This window comes from Neopelma chrysocephalum, unplaced genomic scaffold (genome assembly GCF_003984885.1).
Source record: "Neopelma chrysocephalum unplaced genomic scaffold, ASM398488v2 Primary Assembly neopelma1_81533, whole genome shotgun sequence".
In the NCBI taxonomy this organism is placed as follows: domain Eukaryota; kingdom Metazoa; phylum Chordata; class Aves; order Passeriformes; family Pipridae; genus Neopelma; species Neopelma chrysocephalum.
The window spans coordinates 1,023-10,113 of NW_020912674.1; the positions used below are offsets into that span (position 1 = coordinate 1,023).

Consider the following 9,091-nt stretch of genomic DNA (forward strand, 5'->3'; position numbering starts at 1 on the left):
TGGCCATCTCTCCTGCAGGCTGTCCTGCCCTGGCCCTGCTGCTGCTCTGGCCTTGCAGGCTGCACACACCCCTCCTGCTTTCCCACCCCCCTCCCAGTAGCATTTCCAGACCCTCCCTGATGTCTCTGCACCAGCTCTGGCTGTTCCCTGGAACACAAAGCCATGGGCTGATCCTGACTCCCTCTGGGTGACCTCTTGCACCACAAGGGTTCCCGTTGAGTGACATTTCTTTTTCCTCCCCTACAGTCCCTACCTTCCACGCTACTCTTTGTGGAGATTTCATTCTATTTCCAATATGGAGAAAAGCTCCATCCTGGTAGATCTCCTCTAGACCCTCTGCAGTTCTTCCTCATTCCTCCAGAATGGGGAACCTCACAGACAGACAGACCAGTCCAGATGTGGTGACCCCAGGGCTGAGTCCAGGGGGGTGACAACTCCCTTATCTGGGTACCCACACTCCCCCTAAGGCAGCCCCATGTGCAGTTGGCCTTAAATCAAGGGGCCATTCTGAGTCTTTGTGATGTCACGGAATCAAGTGGCACCGTGACACTGCAGGAACCAAAGGAATGCAGGGACACTGTGGAATCTCATGGAACCAAGGGCCCATTGTGACATGCAGGGTCTCTTTGGAACAAAAGGAACCCTGAGACATCTCAGAACCTCATGGAACCAAGGGGCCACTGTGCCTCCCCAGAACTCCATGGAATCAAGCAGAGCCGCTGCCTCCCCCCCGCCGCCGCACGGACCAGAGTCGCCGGCTCTGCCCCGCTTGGACACCTCTGGAGTCAGCGTGTTCTTGGGCAGCACAACTGATCTCAGACCAGAGAGTTTCCCAGATTTTGCTTTGCCCCCTCTTTCCCATGGTTTTCTTTTTTGTTCTTTGTTCATTGAGGGGGAAAAGGGAGAAGGGAGGCACGTGTTGATCCCTGTTTTTATCTGTTTACAAAAGGGACTTGGGGCATGGGGGGAGAGAGAAAGCAATTTCTCTCTCTTCTGTTGCTTTGAACTGTTCTGTTGGTATTGCTGGTTTTTGCTACTATATTGTCAGTAAATTGCTATTTTTTCACTTATACCTCCTTATATTTTGTCTCCCTGTAGTGATGGAGAATAAAAGGAGAGTGAGTTCATTTTATTGGAGTTCCTGCCCCAATATGTGTCTTTAAACCAGGACAGGTTGCTCAAGGACTCCCTGAAATTTGGAATCATCCACAAAGGACTTAAAAATCCATTTTGTCCCATTGTACAGAGAGATAATAAAGATCTTCTATAGTGGTTTTCAAGGGCTGGTCACTGAGGGATTTCATCAGGAAGTTGCTGCCAAGAGGACTTTGTACCATGGATTTTATTTGACACTCTTCATTCAGTCAACTTCCCTCCCACCACCTCTTCTACTTCTGTCCAGCTCTCACCAGTCGGGCTCTAAGGAGACACAGGAGCCCATGTCAAGGGCCTTGATCAAGTCTGGGCACACAACATCCCCTTCTTTTCCCTCCCACAGGGGTTCTGCAATCCCTGCCTTGTCCTTCCAATGCCTGGCAATGGCTGCAGGAGGACTTGCCAGATCCCCTTCCCTGCTGAGCCTGAGCAGTCTGGAACTCTGCCAACCCTCCTTGCTGCCCTGTTTGCAGACTGCTTCCATGTCTGCCTTTGCCAAGGCCCTAGGAAGCTCTGGATGGCTCTGGCCTTTCCAAGGGTTTGGGAGAGGTCTCCCAGTGACACTGCCCAGCCTTCTCAATATCCCTGACACCAAAACCTTTTCCATAGCCCACACTTCCAGAGGAGTGCCCAGGACACAACACAGGTTGTCCTGGTGGTTCTGGAGAATTAGAAGGGATTTCTCCCAAGAGGCCAACCCCTCCAATTGGATTTGAGTGCAGCATTTTCCCCAGTGCCTCCCTGCCCTGAAGGTTTGTGGCCATCAGGCTGGAGCTGAGGAGGTTGGGCAGGTGCCTGAGGAGGGTGTAGAACAAGGGCTGTGTCCAACTCTGCCAGGAGGGCTGTGCTGGGCAAGGCTGAGGAGGCTGCAGAAAACAGTGGCCCTGGGGAGGTGAGAGGAGCAGGTGGAGAGACCTTGTGCCTGCCCACGCTGGGCAGGAGCTGCCCCAGGATGGCAGCTCTGAAGCACTCACAGGATGTCCCTGTGAACAGGAGGGGAAGACTGGATCTAAAAAGTAAACCTGGAAAGCAGAGAGCAGGAGTGTCATGGTGTCACTGCAGGAGAGTTCCAGCCCTGGAGCAAGATCACACAAGAAGTGACCCAGTACATGCCCTGCCCTCAGAAGATCCCACAGCATCCTGGAGATGCTGTAGGGGAGCCCAGCTCTGCTTCACAAGTTCCCAAGGCCTGTCCCTGCCTGTGCTCCAAGGGCTTCCAGCCCCCAGGACTGTGCTCAGAGAGCACTCAGGCCTTACAGCGAGAAAGGGGCTCAGGAGGACAGTGTGGAAGTGGCAAGAGAGCAGCTCTGCAAAGACCAAGCCCTGCTGCTCCCTGGCAGTGCTGCTGGGCTGGGATTATTGTCCCCTTCCCGTTTGCAAAGACACCCTGTCCTGCAGTGTGCTGTCCTTTAGGAACATCTGAGAAGAAGAGTCTTGGAGAAAGAAGGCACTGCAGGGTCCTTTATTTTGTTTAAATACTCAGAGAGCACAGTTCATCATTTATACAGTCTCAGTGTCAAAAGGTGGACACTAATTTAGAAGGCAGATGCATAATAATATTTAATTGCACAGAAAATTATTGCAAGAACAACCCGATGATCTCAAGGAAAACCCTGAGCAGGAAGGCTGGTCCATTAAGGAGTCCCATTCTGAATGCTATGCACCAGAGAACAGGCACTTTATTGCTCCTGAAAAGCATCCAGTCATCATTTTTCTCAGGGCATCCTTGAGCTCCTGATTCCTCAGGCTGTAAATGAAGGGGTTCAGTGCTGGAGGCACCACTGAGTACAGAACTGATAGTACCAGATCCAGGGATGGGGAGGAGATTAAGGGGGACTTCAGGTAGGCAAACATGCCAGTGCTGACAAAGAGGGAGACCACGGCCAGGTGAGGGAGACAGGTGGAAAAGGCTTTGTGCCTTCCCTGCTCAGAGGGGATCCTCAGCACAGCCCTGAAGATCTGCACATAGGAGAAAACTATGAAAACAAAACAACCAAACCCTAAACAGGCACTAACCACAATGAGCCGAAGTTCCCTGAGGTAGCCTGAGTGTGAGCAGGAGAGCTTGAGGATATGTGGGATTTCACAGAAGAACTGGCCCAGGGCATTGCCCTGGCACAGGGGCAGGGAAAATGTATTGGCTGTGTGCAGCAGAGAATAGAGAAAGCCAGTGGCCCAGGCAGCTGCTGCCATGTGGGCACAAGCTCTGCTGCCCAGGAGGGTCCCATAGTGCAGGGGTTTGCAGATGGCAACGTAGCGGTCGTAGCACATGATGGTGAGGAGGGAAAACTCTGCTGTGATGAAGGAGGCAAAGAAAAATAGCTGTGCAGCACATCCATGGTAGGAGATGGTTGTGGTGTCCCAGAGGGAGTTGTGCATGGCTTTGGGGACAGTGGTGCAGATGCAGCCCAGGTCTGTGAGGGAGAGGTTGAGCAGGAAGAAGCCCATGGGGGTGTGCAGGTGGTGGTCGCAGGCTACGGCGCTGAGGATGAGGCCGTTGGCCAGGAGGGCAGCCAGAGAGATGGCCAGGAAGAGCCAGAAGTGCAGGAGCTGCAGCTCCCGCCTGTCTGCAAATGCCAGGAGGAGGAACTGTGTGAGGGAGCTGCTGTTGGGCATTTGCTGATTCTTAGCACAGGATCTGTTCAGAAAAGGAAGCCATAGGGTAGAGTTAAGACAGACACCTCTGACAATATCTCTCCAGATTTCAATACAATTCATTTCAAGAGTAAATCAAATTTTCCTCTCTAATATGTGCTGGCAGAGGGTTCTGTGTGGCAGGAGCTCTGGCCATGTGCTGCCAAGGAGTTCAACGTGTCCTTCCATGCCAGCACTGTAGTTGTTCTGGACAGAGCAGGACAGGAGCCCTCCAGCAGAGAAGCCAAGGGCTGGGACAGGAGAGTGCCCACCCCCAAGGGAAGGCTCAGCACTGCCCAGGATCCTGCTCAGACAGAGCTGGGCCTTGCTGGGGGCAGCTCCAAGCCCAGCAGCACAGGCCCAGCAGAGAGGACAGGGTCCCGCAGGGGAGATGTTCTCCAGGCAGAGGCAACTCCTTGCCCAGCACACAGTGCCCAGCAGAGCTGCAGGGAAGGGCCCCCAGAGCTGCCTGAACGCCCCCTCCCCCAGGCCTTGGGGGCACTTGCCCCCCACTCCCTGCTCAGGGCTCTGCTGCCTGGAGCTGTCCCTGCCAGCAGCTGCTTCCCTGGGCCCAGGGCTGGGCCTTGCCAGTGCTGCCAGAGCCCATCCCAGCCCTGGGGGCTCAGCTCTGCCCTGCAGAGCCCTCCCAGCAGCACAGGGCACTGCCCAGGGACATCTCTGGCTGGGCAGGCTCTGATGGCAATGTCAGAGCAACCCTGAGGAGGCTGGAAAAGCGTCACTGATGCTGTCTATAAAACAGTTTTGATGTCTGGTACTCTCAGGTTCAATCCCCTCTAATCTAACAGAGTTCAAGTTTCAGTGTCTCCTCCTGTGCTCAGAGATTAATTTCCCTGTCAGAGTCAGCACCCAGACAACCCAGAGTATAACACTGAAAGAACTGGTTCGTTCTCTTTAAGGTACTTTAAGGTCTGTCTGTGCCTCTTGCAAATACCTTCTGGGAAATGTCCTGCTTTGATCTGGAGCTGGGACCAGCCCTCATCCCTGCAGCACACTTTGGAGATCAGAAGGACTCTGCCCTGCCCTGCCCTCCCAGGAGTTGTTCCTTCCCCACAGCCCTTCTCCCCCAGCCCCGTGGCAGCTCCTTGGCCGGGCTGAGAGCTGACCCTGGCAGGCAGCAGAGTCCCTGCCCCAGCACACAGAGCCCTGGGGGCAGGACCCTGCTCTGCACCACAGCCCTGGGCACCCCTGGCTGCACCCCCACCTTCCCAGCCCACAGCCAGCCCTGGCACAGGGAACCTTCTTGCCCTGGGCTTCTGAGGGGGCAGCAGCAAGTCCTGCTCTGCAGCAGCTTCTCCTGCTGCACCCCAGCAAATCCAGCAGAGCCATCCTGGCAGCTCCTGCCACTGGGGCCATTTGGCAGCTGGGAGAGGCACTTGCAGGAACTCCCCTGCACTGCTCTGCAGCCAGAGCCTGAGCGTGGCAAAGGGCTGGCAAGGTTCCTGCCCTGAGCAGCTCTGCCCTGTCCTCCCACCCCAGGATCCCTTCAACCTCCTGCTCCCTTCTCCTCTCTGCCCTTGCTGCCTGCAGCTCCTGCCCTGCTCTGCCATGTGGCCACTTCCTCTGCACTGCAGCAACTGGGAGAGTCCTGCTGAAAGATCCCAGAAGCTGTGGGATGGGCCAGCTTTAGGAGATGCCTCCAGGAAGGCAAGTTGAACTTTCCTACAGCCAGAGAATTCTTCCTTCAAATCCTGAGAAGGTATCTCCCATAGTGAGAGCTCAGTCACCTCCCAGCCCAGGCTGCCTCTCATCTCTCTGCCTTGTCTCCTGTGCCCTGGGTGCTGCAGGCAGTGCCCTCAGCCCTGCTGGGCTGTGTAGAGGAGCTGCTCACCAGCAGAGCTGTCTCTTTGAAGCTCTTCTTGCTTGCCAGGAGCTCCCTGTGTGCCAGGAGCCCGGCCCAGCTCAGCAGCACAGCAACAGCCCCAGGCATTTCATGACCCTCAAGGGGGTTTGGTGTTGTTTACATGAGACTCAGTCCCTGAGAGGAAGTTCAAACAACTTTTCAAGAAGTCAAAATGAGTTTGAAATACTGAAGTTTCTTGTACTGATCATGGGTCCCACTGAGGGACACGACTGGGAAAGTGTCCCCAGATTCCATTTGGAACAGAAAACTGCAGACAGTGATGACAAGGATGGACAAGCAAGGGAAAGGTGGCTCTGATGATGAATAAACCTTGACTTGTTTCCTTAATCCAGAGGACCAAGCCCTGACCCGCCTCCCCTGGGAAGGCAGATCCTGTCCCTGCCTCATTCCTCAGGGCTCTTCCTGGGGCACTGGCATGTGGGATGTGCAATGCCAAGGGCAGGACCATGGGGTGGCACCTGCCAGGCTGCTGAGCAGGGACAAGGAGGCCATGAGGCCCCAGGGCTGCAAGGGCCCCTTGTCTCCTCCTGGCATCAGGGCCACAGACAGCAGCCATGGCCAAAGGCCTGCAGAAGGTGGCTCTGGCAGGGCCTTTCAGCTTCTCCCCCTCCCTCTCTCCTCTCCAGCCCAGGCTGTCCTACAGTGTCCATGCCCTGCCCCTTTCCCTGCAGGCTGTCGTCATCCCCCCGGCTGCCCCACCTGGTTGGCACCTTCCTGCACTGACATCTCTGCATCCTCCCTGGCTCTTCCTGCACACACAAAGCCTTGGGCTCATCCAGACTCCTCCTGGGTGATGAGTTGCAGCACAGCGTTTTCCATGGAGTGAAATTCCTTTGTCCTGATGTCCACACTGGGCCTCTCCAACTGAACTTGGCATTATTTCTTTATTTCTCATGCTGTTTCCTGCAATGACAAAAGGATCCTTCATCTCTGAAACCACCCTTCAAGCCCTCTCTGGCTACTCCTGTGCTCTCCTCGGTCTCCACACCATGGAACCCAGAGCTCCTTAGTCCCTACAGAGTTGTCATGGGCTTGAGGCCTCCAAATCTTTTCTTGGGAGATCCCTGGGTACTCTCCAAGGTGTTTGCAGATGAACACATGGTGCTCATAGTCGAAGGAAATCACAGTGATACATTGTACCAAGGCCTGTAGTGGTAGAACACATGGCAATGTCTTTGAACTGAAAGATTGGAGTCTTATGTTTATAATAGGAAGAAATATTTAACAATGAGGGTGGCAAGAACTGAAGCAGGTTTCTAGAAAACTGGATGTCCCATCCCTGGATTTGTCCAAAGTCAGGGACTGTGAGTAACCTGAACTAGTGGAAGATGTCACTGTCCATGTCGAGCACCTTGGACAAGATAAAAGATGACCTTTTAGCTCCCTTCCAACCCAAACCATTCTGGCATTCTTTGAGTCCCAAACTCCTTCTCCAAAGAATTTCCATATCTAGGACATGAATTGCCATGTTTATGGAGAAACCCTTCTAAGCCCAAAAGGTGAAAAAAATAATTGAAAGACACTTCCAAAATATCTGTGTGAAGGCTTCACCAAATGGGTCAATGGTAGAGCCTCCCAGGATGACCTCACAAATGTGGGTGGGGTTTTCATGCTCGGGAGTCTGAGACTTTTGATAGGCAACAAGAAAGCACATTTGGAGACTGGGGAAGACTTGTCATGGTTTGTCTAGGAAAGAAACAAAGGAAAGGAGAGGGTGGGATCACAGCAGTTTGTGGAGGAACAAGCATGAGAAAATAGAAGGAAAAGGGGATGAAAAAGCTGGTCATGGTAAACAGGAGGATGCTCAAGACACTTCCCAGGCCATGCCCTGACACTGGACCCCACAACCTGTCCCCTTTTCTTAAGAATTCCATTGCCAAGAAGTTTCTATGGGGAGGGACCTCTCTGCTCCTGGCACAGATTGTGTTCCAAGTTCCAGCCACTGCAGCAGGAGCCACAAATAGTCAGGTCTTGTGTTCTTTGGGGGGCCAGACTCTGCCCAGACTGGGGGGTGTGTGTGTTGGAAGCATAAAAGAGTGAAGCAAATGCAAAGCTAAACACACAGTGTAGCCTGACTTTGTCCCTAAGTGGGGGATGAGAATTGGACACAACATGTGCAGGGACAGATGGAGGGGTTTGTCCCCCTGGCCCTGCCCACAAGGGACACCTTTCAGGAAGGGTTGTGGCCTTGGCTGTGCTGAGTGTTGAGCCGGGCAATGCAGCTTGGGATTGCAGTGGCACTGTCAGGGCTCTGCAGAGCTCCTGGGAGTTCCTGCATTTGTCCCCAGCAATGCCAGAGAACTGCAGGGGTTGCAGTCAATCCCTTGTGCTCTTTGTGACCCCGACTGGCTCTGCTGAATGGGAGCAGGCCTGTAGTTCCCAGACTGTTCCTGCATCCAGTGTGGGGCCTGCAGTGACGTTTCTGCAGCATTCAATTGGTGCAGTGGCAGGATGGCCATGGATACATTCCTGCAGAAACACAATGGTGCTCCATCCCAGGTAGGGATAGAATGGGCCCCCAAATTTTGGAAGGATAAGAACCAGGGAGTTTTGGCACTGTGGAATCCCATGGAACCAAAGGAACCCTGGGACATGGCAGAAGCTCATGGAATAAAGGGACATTGTGACTCTGTGGAATCTCATGGAACCAAAGAGACTCTGGAACATGACAGGGCTTAATGGGAACAAAGGAACCTCCTGGGAACAAAGGGACCTCGGGACACTGCCAAAACTCAGGGAGACACGGAAACCCTGGGACACTGTGGAATCTCATGGAATCCAGGGGCCATTGGAATACACTGGGGCCTCCTGGAACCAAAGGGAACATGGGACACTGCAGAACCTCATGAAATCAAAAGGACCCCGGGACTTTGTGGAACGTCAGAGAATCAAGGGTCCATTGTGACATCCCAGAACCTTTTGGAACCAAAGGGAACCAATGGGACATTGTGGAATCTCATGGAATCAAGGGTCCATTGTGACACTGGGAAAAATGATGGAATCAGTGGGCCATGGTCACACTGCAGGGCCTTATGGAGCCCAAGAATGCTGGGAAACAGTGCAACCTCATGGAATCAAGGAGCCATTGTCCCACTGTGGAGCCTCAAGGAATAAGGGATCCAATCTTTGCCTCAGATTTTGTCAACAAATTAAATTTCAGGAATTACAGAAGTGGGATTGAACCACTTTTGTCCCACTGGTTTTAATGATTAGCAAAATGAGAATATTTATATAAGTTAATTTATTCTTACAAATGATCAGGCAAAAGATCTTTATCAGAATTATTTACTAGACAGTATAAAGGCTAAAACTACTAGTAGTACAGTATAAGATAGGATAGTGCACTATATTGAAGCAATTATTGAAACAATTATATTAAAGCTAGCCAAAAGAAATAATTATTACGTAGAGATGTGATGT

The 9,091-nt window shown here is 52.9% G+C and overlaps 1 pseudogene; it reads right to left on the bottom strand.

Annotated features, from left to right (window-relative positions):
* Nucleotides 1-2,833: 2,833 nt before the first annotated feature.
* On the bottom strand, nucleotides 2,834-3,771 carry LOC113979492 (annotated as a pseudogene).
* Nucleotides 3,772-9,091: the final 5,320 nt, after the last annotated feature.